The following is a 15946-nucleotide window of genomic DNA, read 5'->3' as shown; positions in this document are numbered from 1 at the left end:
TGTTTTCCCCAGCTCTCCATCCCTCCACTATTTCCAGAAATGCCCTGCAATGTAATGGTGGCCTCCACTGGCCATGTCTGGAGTCCCAGACACTACCACCCAGCCATAATGGTTTGATCTGGGGCTGGGAGCCTGACCCACAAGGAACCAATGATAGTGTCCATTCCCCACTGTACTGATCATGGACACCCACCCAAGGGTCATCAGTTATAACCCTTCTCTGGGATTTTTTTCTCGCTGGTACTGAGGGTAGACTCAATCTTTCTCTCTAAAAGTAGTACCGTTAATTGGGGTGCCCGGGTGGCTCAGTCAGTTGAGCAAGAGGGTTTGGTTCAGGTCATGATCTCGTGGTTGGTGGAAACATTTGTGGGAGCGAGCCTGCGTCAGGCCCTACACTGACAGCATGGAGTCTGCTTCAGATCCTCTGTCTCTCTCTCTCTCAAAAAAAAAAAAAATATATATATATATATATATATATGTATATATAGTACCATTGGGGAAGGAACAGGGACAGCGAGGAACTTAGTGGTATTGAATCTCTAGTTTCAGTTTTCCTTGAGGCCTGGTTTCAGTGTGAAACACTGGAATAATCTTTTAATAAATTACCTTTTAATTCTAAGCAAGATGATGAGTTCACGGAGCACTTTATTGTTTGCCTATCAATCTCAAGCAGAGATTGACCAAGGGACTCGGGAGCAAGGAGGGCACTGGGGAGGGAATCCTAGGAAGTGAGAGTGGGGAAGGAGAATGAGACAAAAAAGAAAAGCCAAACTAATGGTACATTATGGAGGTTGCTGCCATTGATAATGGGGCTTTGATTCTGCCTTCTAAGAAGTGTACAAATGCCTCCCAGAATTAAAAGGTTAAAGCTAAAGCAATTATCTACTGGCCCCCATCATCCCCTGGTTGAGTGTTTTCCTTAGGGCTGTTAACTTCCTTACCCTTCTGGCCTCCTTTGTGCCAGGTAGGCTCCCATGATATTGGAGAAGGTCCTGAGGCAGGACAGAGAGACACGTCATATGTTTGAAGTGGGATGCTGCCAGTTAGAGGTAAATCTGGGCTTACCCAGAGCTGTCCACCCTAACTGTACTGTCCATAAAAAATTACTACAGACTTAGCAGCTTAAAACAGCGCGAAAGCGCATAATCTCACAGTATTATCTCGCAGTTACTGTAACTCAAAAGTCCAGGCACAATGTGGCTCAGCTGTTTTTCTGCTTGTCTCACAAGACCAAAATCAAGTGTTGGCAGGACTCTGTTCCTTTGTGGAGGCTTTAGGAATGGATCCACCTCCCAGATCATTGACGAATTCAGTTCTATGTAATTGTAGAACTGAGGTTCCCACCTCCTCACTGGCTGTCAGGTGGGGGTCCTTCTCACCTTCAAGAGGCTGCCTGCATTTCTTCGTTTGTGACTTTCTTCCTCCGTTTTCAAAGCCAGCAACATGAGGCCCAGCCCTCACACACTGAGTCTCTCTGACTTCTTTTCTACTCTTAAGAGCTCAAGTGATACATTAGGCCCAGTTGGGGATAATTTCCCTGTTTTAAGGCCAACTAATTAATAACCTTAATCCCAGCTGCAAAGTTCCTTCACAGCAGTAACTACATTAGTATTTGAAGGAATAGTCCAAGGTCAAGAAACTCAGGGGCAGGGACAGCTTCAGAATTCTTCCTCCCTCAGAAACTGTTGCTGGAATCAAAGTGAGCCAAGGGGGTGTGACGTGTGGTTTCAAAGTTGTCTGCTAGGGGTGCCTGGGTGGCTTCATTGATTTTGGCTCAGGTCATGATTCCAGAGTTGTGGGAAGGAGTCCCACTCTCAGCACAGAGCCTGTGATTCTCTCCCTCTCTTTCTCTCTGCCCATCTTGTGCTCTCTCTCAAAATAAATAAGTAGACTTTTTTTAAAAAAAGGCAAAGTTGTCTGCTACACCCACTCTATCAGTTAGAATGTGTTTGTCTGTAAATAAGAAGGAGGATAGCTAACTAAAGTTCTCAAACTTTAGCGTCATATCTAACTTTGGGGGATTTTATTAAAATGCAGTGATGTATTCAGTAATGATTCAGTGGGTAGGAGTGAGGCCTGAGGTTCTGCATTTCTAGTAAGATCTCAGGTGGTGCTGAATCTGGTGGTTTCAGACCACATTTTAGCACTTAAAGTATAGTGAAATTATTACACCAGGTTTTGAGGAGTCTTTATTTAGATAGGCTGGTTTTAGAGATGGTTAATCCAGTGCTTCAAAGACATGGAGGCATCATATCATCTTAAATTTTTTTTTTAACATTTATCCATTTTTGAGAGACAGAAAGAGACAGAGCATGAATGAGGCAGGGGCAGAGAGAGAAAGAGAGGGAGGAGACAGAATCCGAAGCAGGCTCCAGGCTCCGAACTGTTAGCACAGAGCCTGACGTAGGGCTCAGACTCACGTACCGCGAGATCATGACCCGAGCTGAAGTCGGATGCTTAACCAACTGAGCCATCCAGGCGCCCCGGGCATCATATCATCTTGTCTGTGGTTTCTTTGGCCCTCTCCTCATGGTTGAAAAAGAATGGAAGCAATTTCAAGCATCACTTTCCCACTTGCCAATGTCCAGATGCAAGAGGGAAATGGCTCTCTTATAACCCTTTTAAAGAGTGAGATAAATTCTTCCAGAAGCTCTCAGCTGACTTCCCATCATTCCTCATTGGCTAGAATTGTGTCATATGCTCATGCCTAAGCCAATCCTTTGCCAAGGCCATTCAGAAAAAAAAACAGCCAAGAATGTCTTCCATATCTGCCTAGAGTCTCTTCTCCCTTTCTTCCCCCACAGAACTGTTGAGAGACAGCCATTTCTGCTATGGCAGTAGATAGCAGGTTTACTCTGTGGAAGGGTAGAACAAGAAAGCCTCCAGATTCGGGGGTACCAGGCAACAGCAGAGGTGGAGATGAGGTGCCATGTTGCAATCCAGGGGAATAGTAAAAATATGCATAATAAGTGATAAGAAGTTCAGCCCCTTGAAAAGCTTTCTATCAAGCTTTTGTACCAAGTCTGAATGACTGTGTTCTGGAGAAAAAGAAAGACCCTTAAGAAAAATTTTACACTTAGTGAAAAGCCAGCTCACTGTCTGATCAACCCAGAGTGAAATATATAAGTTAGCAAATCTGCTTCTTGCTTCAGATCTTTCAAATCTTTCAATCAGTTTTGTGCGCCTCACTCTCCACATGAATAACCAGCCAATGATTCCCAGATATTTAGTAAAAGTCTCTTATGTGAAAGGCAGAGATAAAAATAAGCAAAGAAGAAAGAAAAAGGAGAAGGAAAGAGTGAGAGAACAAGAGCAACTAGATTAGAGGAAACAAATATTCAGCTCACCAAACAAAACAAATGTTGTCATCCAATACCCCAGAGAGTTTGCATTCATGAAACAAGAACAGGATGCTATATAAAAGGGAGGAAGTGTTGATTAGAGTGCAAGAAAAAATTCTTAGAAATTAAAAAAACAAGAGTTGAGGGACACATGGGTGGCTCAGTCAGTTGAGTGTCCGACTCTTGATTTCAGCTCAGGTCATGATCTCACGGTTATGGGATCAAGCTCCATGATGGGCACCAAGCTGAACATGGATCCTGCTTAAGCTTCTCTCTCTCCCTCCGTCTGCTCCCCTCCCCCCTTTCTGAATTAAAAAAAAAAAAGAGCTGAAATTTAAATTTAAAAAACCTTTTAAACATTTTATTTTACTTTTTGAGAGATCACAAGCAGGGAAGGGGCAGAGAAGAGAGAGAGACACGGAATCCAAAGCAGACTCCAGGCTCTGAGCTGTCAGCACAGAGCCTGATGCAGGGCTCGAACCCATGAACACAAGATCATTACCTGAGCTGAAGTCAGTGCTCAACCAACTGAGCCACCCAGGCGCCCCTGAAATTTAAATTTTTAATATAAAATTTGGAAGGTCAAGCCAAAGAATCTCCCAGGAAGTAGGGAAAAAATACCCTCAAATCCTGAAGATGGAATTTGAAAGAAACATGAGAAAACTAGAGAATTGGTCCTGGAGTTCAATGTCTCACCACTGCAAATTCCACACAAAAAATTATAGATAACACTGAAAGGAGAAATTATCAAAGAACTTACTTGGGGCGCCTGGGTGGTTCAGTGGGTTAAGTGTCCTGATTCTTGAATTTGGTTGAGATCATGATCTCCAGGTTTGTGAGATCGAGCCCAGTGTCGGGCTCTGTGCTGACAGCATGGAGCCTGCTTGGGATTCTCTCTCTCTCTCTCTCTCTCTCTCTCTCTCAAGTAAATAAATAAACATTTAAAAAAAAAGAACTCACACAAGAAAATTTCACAAAACATGACTTTATGGTTTGTGATAGTCCTCCAAGTGAGCATTGAAAGGAAGGAAATACACAAAGGACTCATCATTATGAAAGTTTGGGATAGTGAAAACAAAGAGAAAATACAAGTTTTTAGGGAAGAAAAAAAGATGTTACATGCCAAGGATGTGGAATGAGAGTAACACTGGAAGTAACACTGGAAGCCAGAAGACAGGGAGACTTACTTCCAAAACTCTGAGGGAAAATAATTTTGAACCTAGAATTCTATAACCAGTTTAACAAGTGTGAAGAGAGAAGAAAGACATTTTTAGGTACCCGAGGTCTCAGGGTTTTTTTCTCCTGTGTCCTCTTTTTCAGGAAGCCACCAAAGGATATAATGAAGGGCTAAATTTAAAAAGGTAAAGAGAAACTTGGGATCTGGTAAAAAGGAAATCTAACACAGAGGAAAAGCTCTGGGGAGCGCCAGGATGACCTGGGCAAGTCCAAAGAGCAGTGTGCCCCAATAGGAGTGGAAACATACCCCAGCACAAGTATGTTCAGGAACGATGGATATTGATAGACATCCTGATATATAACCCATTCCCAACTTTCCTCTTCTGTGGCTGTATTTTAGGTTAAATCACTAGCAGATACATTACATCCTAGAATATTTTTCACTATTGAGCCAAATGTGAACTATAATTACACTTCCTTTCTTGTACAACTTTTATTTCTCCTGGAGCTCATTCCCCTTTTCCCTGTTTGATTTGTTTGTGATATCTTCATTAGTTGTTTTTCCTAAACTGTCAACACAACTACAGCAATTCTGTGAATACTGTCTTCCGCACAGTTCACGTATTAGGTTGTCTATCAATCAATGAATAAAAGTGGTCAGATGATGATAAGTGCTGTGGAGAAAAGCCAGCCAGGGTTAGGGGAGGAATGCCAGGGTGGAGAAGTTTTGTAATTTTTAGTAGGTTGGTCAGGGAAGACCTGAAGGTTGGCAAGGATGACCTGAAGGGAGAGAAAGGAAACCATGCAGACATTTGGAGGAAGAGAGTTCCAGGCAGAGGGAACAGCAAGTTCAAAGTCCTGACACACACACACCTGCTAAAGTGGCCATTTTGTTCCATTGACCATGGCGTTTGGACCAGAAGCAGACATATGACCCAAGCTAGACAATTCGATTCCTCCCCAAGAATGAACCAAAATTAGCTGTTGGGAGGTAAACTGAAAGGTCATGCAGACTCAGGGACACAGTAGAAGCTGGAGTGGACATGACAGGCCATGTGGATCATGACAAGCCAGAGTGTTGGGGAGACCAGAGTTTAAGGGCAGATGCCATGAGGAGGCTGAAGTGAGTAGTCTGTCTACAAAAAGGAAAGCGCAGCCACTATGCTATGAAAAATAAAATAAAATAAAATAAACCAGAGATTATTTTACCCCAGGAGGAAAGAGGAAAAGAGAACAAGAAAAGACTTTTTTTTTTTTTTTTTTTTTTTTTTTTTTAGGAGAAATCAGCTGCCTCTGTATCTGGCAGCTCTCAGACCCGCTTCATTTGCCACCAGCTTGTCCAATTCATTCTTGGGAGATATGTGCATCCACCTGATAACTTCTCTCTCCTTCACTTCAGTATAGTTAAATATTTTTGTCTGTGGCGGATGGACCCTTACATGGTCCCCAGGATTCCTGTTCCCTCATGTGCGTGCCCTTCTAAAACCCCCTCCCCCTGAGTGTGGGTGGGACCTGTGACTTGCTTCTAACCAGTAGAATGTAGCACAAGTGAGAAATTCTGTAGATGAAGTTAAGGTCCCAGATCAGTTGAATCTGAGTAGATTAAAAGTGAGATGATTCTGACTTAATCATGAAAAATCCTTAAAAGAAGGACTGGGTACCCTTGAAGGGACAGATTCTTGTTGGCTTGATGAAGTGAGCAGCCACTTTGGGAAGTTCATATGACAAGGAACTATGGACAGCCTCCAGCCAAGAGCCAGGAAAAAAGCCAGCCTCCTCAGTCCTACAACCACAAGGAAATTAATTCTGTCAACAATGTGAATGAGCTTGGAAGCAAGTTATTCCCTAGTTGAGTCGTTGATGAGAATGCAGCTAGCCAGCACCTTGATCACAGGCTATGGGACCCGGAGCAAAGGGCCCATCCAAGCTGTGCCCAGAACTGACCCATGGAATATGTGATGTATTATTATGTGTATTCTTTTAAGCTGCCAAGTTTGTGCTAATTTGTTAGTACAGCAAGTAACATACTGTCTGTTCAACCAACTTTGACTGAATAAGTAGGCTTTAAAATTTTTTAAAAACTTTGTAATGTTTATTTAATTTTGAGAGAGAGAGAGAGCGAGGAGGAGGAGGGGCAGAGAGAGAGAGAGGGAGACAGAGTCTGAAGCAGGCTCCAGGCTCTGAGCTGTCAGCACAGAGACCAACATGGAGCTCGAACTCACAAACTGTGAGATCATGACCTGACCCGAAGTCAGACGCTTAACCAACTGAGTCCTTCACCCCAATAGGCTTGAAATTTTTAATCAGGATGCCTAGGTTCTAGTCTAAGATTTGCAGTTTTCCTCCTTGACCCAGGCAAATGTCTTTCCCTCACTGGGCCTCAGTTGCTTCATCTGTATAATGGGCAGGTGGACTAGTGGAGCTCTGATGTTCCTTTAAGTTGCAATATTCTGGATGTTGTCCCTGACCAGTGTCCTATTGTAGAGTGATGTATGTAGGCTCCATTTCTCTTCTCAGAGGGCTCCAAAACTGTCTTCATCTGAGGGTGTAAATCCTAACTCATTGTTTGGTTTTCCACTTTTGCCACAGTCGAAGTATGTAGCCTCCCCCTACTGGCCTTATTAATATAGATACAAATATTTGGGGGTAAGGAGTGAGAGACTGCATTTGAACAGTTGTCTGTGGTCTATAGTCGAAGGCACATTATGTAAAAGGATACAGCTCTTCCTTTCTTTTTTTAAATATTTATTTATTTTTGAAAGAGAGAGAGCGAGATCAGGGGAGGGGCAGAGAGAGGGGGACAGAGGATCTGAAGCAGGCTCTGCACTGACAGTAGCAAGCTGGATATGGGGCTTGAACTCACGAACTATGAGATCATGACCTGAGCTGAAGTAGGATGCTTAACCGACTGAACCACCCAGGTGCCCCTACAGCTGTTTCTTTTAACCCTGTATCACCATAGGACCTCTTCTAGGAGTTTTGAATAAGTTAAGGAAGGTGCTATTTGGGAGAGAAGAGAAAGAAGAGAGCCAAGGAGAGAAATGAAGACAGAAACAGACACACAAAAAGAGAGAAATGGATAAATGGTATTTTAAAGACAAAACAACGGAGAGATTATTGGGAAGGTAGAAAAAAAAAACTTTGTTTTTTAAGTAGGCTCATGCCCAGTGTGGAGCTCAACGCAGGGCTTGAGCTCACGACCCTGAGATCAAGACCTGAGCTGAGATCAAGAGTTGGACGCTTAACTGACTGAGCCACCAGGTGCCCTGAAAAATAATTTTTTACACAATTTTCAAATAGTGTCATACACCAATAGAGGACGTACAGTTGACTCCTTAATAACACAGTTTGAACTGTGCAGGTCCACTTATATAGATTTTTTTTTTGTCCAATAAATACATTGGAAAACTTTTCGGAGATTTGTGACCATTTGAAAAAAACTCACAGACAACTGTGTAGCATAGACATTCCAAAAAGCTAAGGAAAGGTTGGATGTGTCATCTATGCATAAAATATACATAGATATTAGTGTATTTTATCATCTACTACCATAAGATATACACACATCTATTACAAACGTTAAAACTTATCAAAACTTGCTCACACAAACACTTACAGACCATAGGTGACACCAGGGAAATCAGACAAAGATAAAGGTGCAGTATAAATCATAACTGCATAAAATTTAGTGCATGCTGTACTACCACAATAATTTTGGAGCTACCTCCCGTTGCTATTGTGGTGAGCTCAAGCATTGCTAGTATCTGCTCAAAACAGTGTGTGATCAGAGAATGGTAGTTGCCAGAGGAGAAAGAGGTGTGGGGATGAGTGAAAATGGGGGAAGGGGAGTGGGAGATACAGGCTTCCTGTTATGGAAGGAATAAGTCATAGGGATGAAAGGTACAGCATGGGGACTATGGCCAATGGTACCGTCATAGCGTTGTATGGTGAAAGAGGGTAACTACAGCGTAAGTATAGAGTTGTTGAATTGCTCTGTTGTACACCTGAAATGAAAGCAACACTGTGTATCAACTAGGCTTCAGTTTTTAAAAAGCAGCATGTGATTGATGGTCATCATCTCTGAGTGAGCAGTTGGTCTTTCCAGCAAATTGGGTATTGGAGTAAAAAGTGATCTCTCGTGGTTCTTGTGTATTTTTTGTGTTTAGTGCAATACCGTAAACTTTGAATGTCACCATGGGACCCATATGAAATGCCACTAGTGGTGCTGGAAGTGCTCCCAGTTCCAGTTGAATTGCTTGATATGTACCATAGATTGAGGTCTGCGGCTATGGTTGCCCTCCAATTCAAGATAAATGAGTCCACTGTAAATACTATTGTTAAAAAAAAAAAAAAAAAAAAAAAGGAAAGGAAATTTGTGAAGCAATCATTGCAGCTATGCCAGCAAGCACAAAAATCTTGCATTTTTTTTTTTTTGCGAAATACCTTTTTATCTCATATTGAAAATGCAGCGTTTATGTGGGTGCAGAATTGCTATGAAAAAGTTATACCTATCGACTCTAATATGATTTGAGAAAAGGGAAGTCATTCTATCACAACTTGAAGCAAAAGGCAGATGAAGGATTGAAAGTTGGAGAATTTAATGCCAGCAAAGGATGGTTTGATAGTTTTAGGAGGAGGTTTGGCTTTAAAAACGTCAGGATAACAGGAGAAGCCATTTCTGCCAGCCATGAGGTGGCAGACAAGTTCCCAGGTGCCATTAAGAAAACCACTGAGAAGAAAGGATATCTGTCTGAACAGGTGTTCAATGTAGATGAAAGTGCCTGGTTCTTGGGGGGAAAATATTCCATGAAGAACATTTATTAGTAATAAAGAGAAGCAAGCACCAAGACTGAAGGCAGAAAGGGATAGGCCAACACTACTGCTTTGTGCAAATGCAGTCAGGTGTGTGTTCAGGACTGCCTGAGCCCCTAAACACTGGTTGCTAGTCTTTTGGTTGTACAATAAGAAGGTCTGGACAATGAGAACACTTTTTTTGGATTGGTTTCATCTAAGCATTGTTCCTAAAAAGTCAGGAAGTATCTTGCCATTAGGGATGGGCTTTTAATGTTCTTTTTTTTTTTTTTTTTTTTTTTTGAGAGAGAGAACAAGTGGTAGAGGGAGAGAGAGAATCTTAGGCAGGTTCCATGCCCCAAGGCAGAGCCTGACACAGAGCTCGATCCCATGACCCTAAGGTCATGACCTGAGCCAAAATCAAGAGTCAGATGCTCAACCGACTCAGCCACCCAGGCATCCCTAAAGTTCTTTTGATATTGGACAATGCCCCTGGTCATCCAGAAGCCCGCGAGTTCAATAACAAAGGCGTCCAAGTGGTCTACTTGCCCCCAAACACAACATCTCTAATTCAGCCTCCAGATCAGGGAGTCATAAGGACCTTTAAGTCTCATTACACATGGTACCCCACAGGAAGGTTTGTCAATGCTATGGCAGAACCCCAATGGAGAGAACGTCATGAAAGTCTGGAAGAATTACTGAAGATGCATCACTTTTATAGAAAAGCTGTGAAAGCCATCAAGCCCGAAACAGTAAATTCCTGCTGGAGAAAACTGTGTCCAGATGTTATGCATAACTTCACCAGATTTACGAAGAGAGCCAATCAAGGAACTCATGAAAGAGATTGTGATTGCAAAAAAATAAAGGGGTAGAGGGGGGTGAAGGCCTTAAAGATATGGATCTTGGAGAAATTTAAGAGCTAACAGACACCACACCAGAGGAATTAACAGAAGATGACTTCGTGGGGATGAGTACTTCCGAACCCGTGCCAGACAATGAGGAGGACCTAGAGGAAGCAGGCCCGAAAACAAATGGCCATTAGACAATCTGGCAGAAGGGTTCAATTATTCAAGATGGCTTTTGACTTTCTTTTTAATGTTTATTTTTAAAAGAGAGAGAGAGAGAGAGAGAGAGAGAGAGGAAGCAGGGGAGGGGCAGAGAGAGAGGGAGACACACAGAATCCAAAGCAGGCTTCAGGCTCGAAGCTGTCAACACAGAGCCCGATGCAGGGCTCGAACTCACCAACCTCGAGATCATGACATGAGCTGAAATCGGACACTTAACCGACTGAACCACTCAGGTGTCCCAATGCTTTTTTTTTTTTTTAATTTTTATTTATTTTTGAGAGAGAGAGAGAGCGTGGGCAGGGGAGGTTCAGAGAGAAGGAGACACAGAATCCGAAGCAGGCTCCAGGCTCTTGCTGTCAGCACAGAGCCCGATGAGGGCCTTGAACTCTGGAACAGTGAGATCATGACCTGAGCTGAAGTTGGATGCTTAACCGACTGAGCCACCCAGGTGCCTCCTGAGTCAGTGATCTTTTTTTATTTTAATGTTTATTTTTGAGAGAGACAGAGACAGAGTGTGAGTGGGGGAGGGGCAGAGAGAGACACAGAATCCAAAGCAGGCTTCAGGCTCCGAGCTGTCAGCATAGAGCCCAACACAGGGCTCCAATTCAACCACCTGTGAAATCATGACCTGAGCCGAAGTCAAATGCTCAACTGACTGAGCCACCCAGATGCCCCACGAGTCAACGCATAAGCAGAGTCCCAATAAGCAGAAGCGACTTGTGTTACTTTTGAGCTGAGATAGGGATTTGCATGGCTCATACAACACCCTCTTCCCCCATCCCATGTTTCCGATTCTATAGGGTCAATAAGCCTCTGTCAATTTCTTCCCTTTGAGGACTGTGAATGGAGCAGAGTCCCTACTAAGTCACACTGAACATATAATGAAAGCTAAAAAAAAAAACTTGTTGAATTAAGTCATTGAAATATGGGGAGATTTATGTGTCACGGCAGCAGCAGTTGATTACACCGAGTGATACTCCTATGCTGTGTTCATAACACTGAGTGCACTACCTTCCATGTTCATTCTTTTGCCCAAAATGTCTTCCTTGGATTCCCAGGAATTTTAGTTTTTATACTGCAGATGTGGAGTTGTGGTGTGATGTGCTTTTATATACTTTAAGACTATGTTATTAGGTGTATACAAATTTAGAATTGTTATATCTTCTTAGTTTATTGACATTTTCCCCATTATACAGCGTCTAATAATGCTTCTTGCCTTGAAGTCTAATTTGTATAATATTAGTTTTGCTTTACTGATTTTCTTTTAGTTACTGTTTGTGTACCATGTTTTTTACAACTGTTTTCTTTAACATATCCAAATTCTTATATATAAGATTTTTTTTAAAGCAGTAATGAGTTTCTTTCTAAAAACCAATTTGACAATTTTGGTCTTTAAAAGAGGTATTTAGTTCACTTAGGTTTAATTGCTATTTATATATTTGAGTTTCAAGATATTGTAGTATTTATTTTACATTTCTCTCACATGTTCTATGTTCCTTTTTCCTCTAACCTTTTAAACCTTTTTTGATGGATTTTTTAAAGTTTATTTATTTTGCGAGGGGATCCCAGTCCTAGTGAAGGGCTTGAACTCATGAACCATGAAATCATGACCTGAGCTGAAATCAAGAGTTGGACACTTAATCAACTGAGTCACCCAGGCATCTCTTGACTCCTTCTATTATTCCATTATTTTACTGCATGAATTATATATATATATATATATATATATATATATATATATACACGCATATATATATATATATATATATATATATATATATGTATATATTTTTTTAACTATTCTTCCATGATTACTATGGTGATTACACCATGCATTCTTGACTTGTTAAAGTTTAGTATATATTAATTCTTTTACCATTTTCTGGACAATGAAAGGAACTTAAAATACTTTAACTCTATTCACCTGCTGCTACCCTGTGTACCATTTCTGTGGTGCAGTTTTTTACATATGCTTAGAATTCCACAAAATATTATTGCTTTATACAGTCATTGTTCATTTACTTTTACCCATATATTTACCCTTTCTGTTGCTCTTTATTTCTTCCTGTATGTTGTGCTTCCTTGGTTTATTTTCATTCTGTTTGAAAAATTTCCTTTAGTATTTCTTTTAGTGAGGGCCTATGGATGAATTTTTTTCTCAGGTTTTGAGTGTCTGAAAACATGTATTTTTCTTTCATTTAAAATTTATTTATTTATTTATTTATTTATTTTGAGAGAGAGAGAGAGAGAGAGAGAGAGAGACAGAAAGAGAGTAAACAGGGGAGGGGCAGAGAGAGAGAGAGAGGGAGGATCCCAAGCAGGCTCTGCCCTGTCAGCATAGAGCCCACTGTGGGGCTCAGAACTCATGAACCGTGAGATCATGACCTGAGCTGAAACCAAGAGTCAGATGCTTAACCAACTGAGCCATCCAGGTGCCTCTCTTTTATTTTTGAAGGATATTTTCACTGGGTATAAAATTTTAGATTAACCATATTTTCTTTCAACACCTTAAAGATGCTATTCCATCATTTCCTTGATTTTATCATTTATGTTAGGGAGTCAGTTGCTAGTCTTAATAATGTTCTTCCTTTGAAGGTAACGTACATATTTTCTCTTTCTAATTGCTTTTAGGGTTTTTTCTTTTGTCATTATCTTTGGTCTTCAGCAGTTTTATTATGAGGTGTTTAGATATTCCTTTCTTTGCATTAATCCTGCTTGAGATTGATGACACTTACTGAGTATATGTCTTAATGTCTTTCATAAGTTTTAGAAAAATTTCAACTGCCTTGTCTTCAAATATTGCTTCTGTCCCATCCTCTCTCTTTCCTCTTTCTAATTCCATGTATTTAGGCTTATTAACTATGTCTCATATGTCTCTTACTCTCTTATCTATATTGTCTATTCTCTTCTCTCTCTACATACTTCAGTATGGATATTTTATACTAACCTATCTTTCAGCTTATTACTCCTAGAATTAGTTGTGTCTAACCTTATGTTAAATCCACCCATTTTGTTACATACAGTTATTGTATATTTTTAGTTCTAGGATTTCAATTGCACTTCTTTTTAGAATCCAAGTTTGGTGATTAGCTAAAACTCCAGAACAATCCCAATGCAAAATGTTGCTGTTCTATGCAGATCTAGCTCATTCAGTTACACTGATAAAATAATGTGAATAAAATTAATAAAATACCATTTTTGTTTAAGCCAATTTTAGTTAGGTTTCCAGTTACTACAACTGAAAAATCTTACCGAAGTGTTGATATCTCTGTCTTCATCATGTTAAAATGGTTGCAGCCACTTCAGGTGTCAATTGCAGATATGACATGCAGAGAAGAAGTGGGATGTTGCCTGTTAGGCAATTCCTTCTATTAGGAGAGAAAACCTTTTCCAGAATCTCTAATTCAGAAGGCCAGGGTTGTGTTACATACCCATGCCTAAGCTAACCCTGACACATGGAATGGGATGACAATGATTAACCAATAACAATCTTTATTCATCCCTGAACTTGGAGAGAAGGTCATCTTCTCTGAGCAAAGGACTGTAGTAGATGAACATCTGAACAAAACTGGGGATTTCTTAGCAATGAAAAATATAAAAGAGAAAAGGTATTGAGTAGTCAACAATATTTACCTCACTAACAGGTATATTTTCTGTAAAGGTGTGTGTGTGTGTGTGTGTGTGTGTGTGTGTGTGTGTGTGTGTATGCATAGAAAATATCAGGAAGGGTACATATCAATCTATTAACATGTTTAAAATTTGAAATGGGACTATATGAGGGTAGTACTAATGGATATCTTTACTTTTTACTTACAAAATTTTTTATCAGTTTATATTACTTTGGTCATTTAAATTTAAAAGGTCTGCTTCAATCTCAAAATGAGCTCTTCAGAAATAAAATTAGGATTTTAAAAACAGTCAGAGAAGCATATGTTGATAAATCCCATTCCAAACCCTGGCCCTTCGTACAGTCACTGAGGTGCCAGTGGCAGGTTTATCCCTATTGGGAATTTGGAGGCACAAGGTACCAGAGCCTGATGCCGTCAAATATTTAAACCATCCAAATGCCTCCCCTTACACTCTCAAAGCAGGCTTTGCGTCATAAATTGGCTTCCTATGCACATTTTCCTACAAAGGAAGAATTTGCTGGACATGGTAACGTGAGAATTCTGGCTTCCTTGGCAGTTCCATTTCTCATTGTATATTAATTCATTGGTTCTTTGAATCAGATAGCAATATTGGAGCTGAGTTAGTACGATCTACTTTCCAACCCTCCAACACATAGGTTCTTTCTTAGTGCTGTTAAAGTCAAGTTTATGATCCTGGACCATGATTAATTCACCAAGGTAAGTGTCACCTCTGAGGGCACTTGGCAGCTGGCCAGCCAGCCAGCCCTGATGACACTCCTGTCTCTTCAAGCACATTTCTTTCAGGCTCTCGTACTTTCTAGTCACATTCATCTCAACAAACTGTCTCCTTCTTTATCCCTCACTATGTCTTTTCCTCTATGACTGTCTCTCTAATTTTATCTCTCTCTCTTCCTATCTTACCGCCTAACTTTTCTTTATCCTTTCCTTTTTTCTTTCTGTTTTTCACCTTAATTAACCATGAAGTTGAATAATAAAACATACCAGAACTATGTCCCAAGTACTATGTGCTGGGATATATATATATATATATATATATATATATATATATATATATATATATATATATATATATATATATATATAATATATATAAATATATATAAAATTTATATATATATATAAATTATATTCTGACCTCACAATAACTCTGAAGTATTTTCACTCTTATTTTACAGAGGAGGAAGCAGAGTATCATAAAGTCTGAATATTTGTATTAATGAAAGGTTTTTGCTGCTTAATTTTCAAAGTCAATGAATTCAATATTTTATATTTCCTTTATCTTAGAAAAATACAATGTAAACACTTGTATATAACTTCCATCTTATTTTTGCCTGTGAATTTATTGTCCTAGAAAATAATTCACCTTGGGGATGTTTATTTTTCTTAAGCTGGGGAGTAGGAGATAGACCGGAAGAGGGAAGAGACAAATTGGAAATGTCCCTTTGAGCAGTAGGGCTTGCCACTCTTCTTTGCTCCTTCCTTGTCCTCTTTTCTGAGGACAGGGATTGGTCTTGATTCTCTGAAGCAATCTTAGTCTTCTCCATGGAGGAGATGACCTTCTCTGTCTAGCCAGGATGAATGTACTTTCCGGATCTGTGCAAAAGGAAGAGATCAAATTTTCAGCCCCTAGATGTATAACTTTCAGTAACTTGGAAATGGAAGTTGCAGTAAAGTTGGATTGGCTTCCTGGAAGATCACTTCTAATAAATAATTAGATGTTGAATTAAGCTGCTCAGCTCCAACAGGTGTTCTTCCCATCATGCTGCAGAGAGTAAGGTAGAAGTAGAGAGAAGCATCCCTTCTATCCCACCTCATATGGGGTTGGGGAGGTGCAGAGGAGAAAACAGGAGTTTCCAGATGGGTGCCAGTTTCCTCCACTCTTACTCCATGAAGTAAGGCTGCTTACCTTCTGGAGGCACAA

Source organism: Leopardus geoffroyi, chromosome C1, assembly GCF_018350155.1.
Source record: "Leopardus geoffroyi isolate Oge1 chromosome C1, O.geoffroyi_Oge1_pat1.0, whole genome shotgun sequence".
Taxonomy (NCBI): domain Eukaryota; kingdom Metazoa; phylum Chordata; class Mammalia; order Carnivora; family Felidae; genus Leopardus; species Leopardus geoffroyi.
This window is presented reverse-complemented; position numbering follows the sequence as displayed.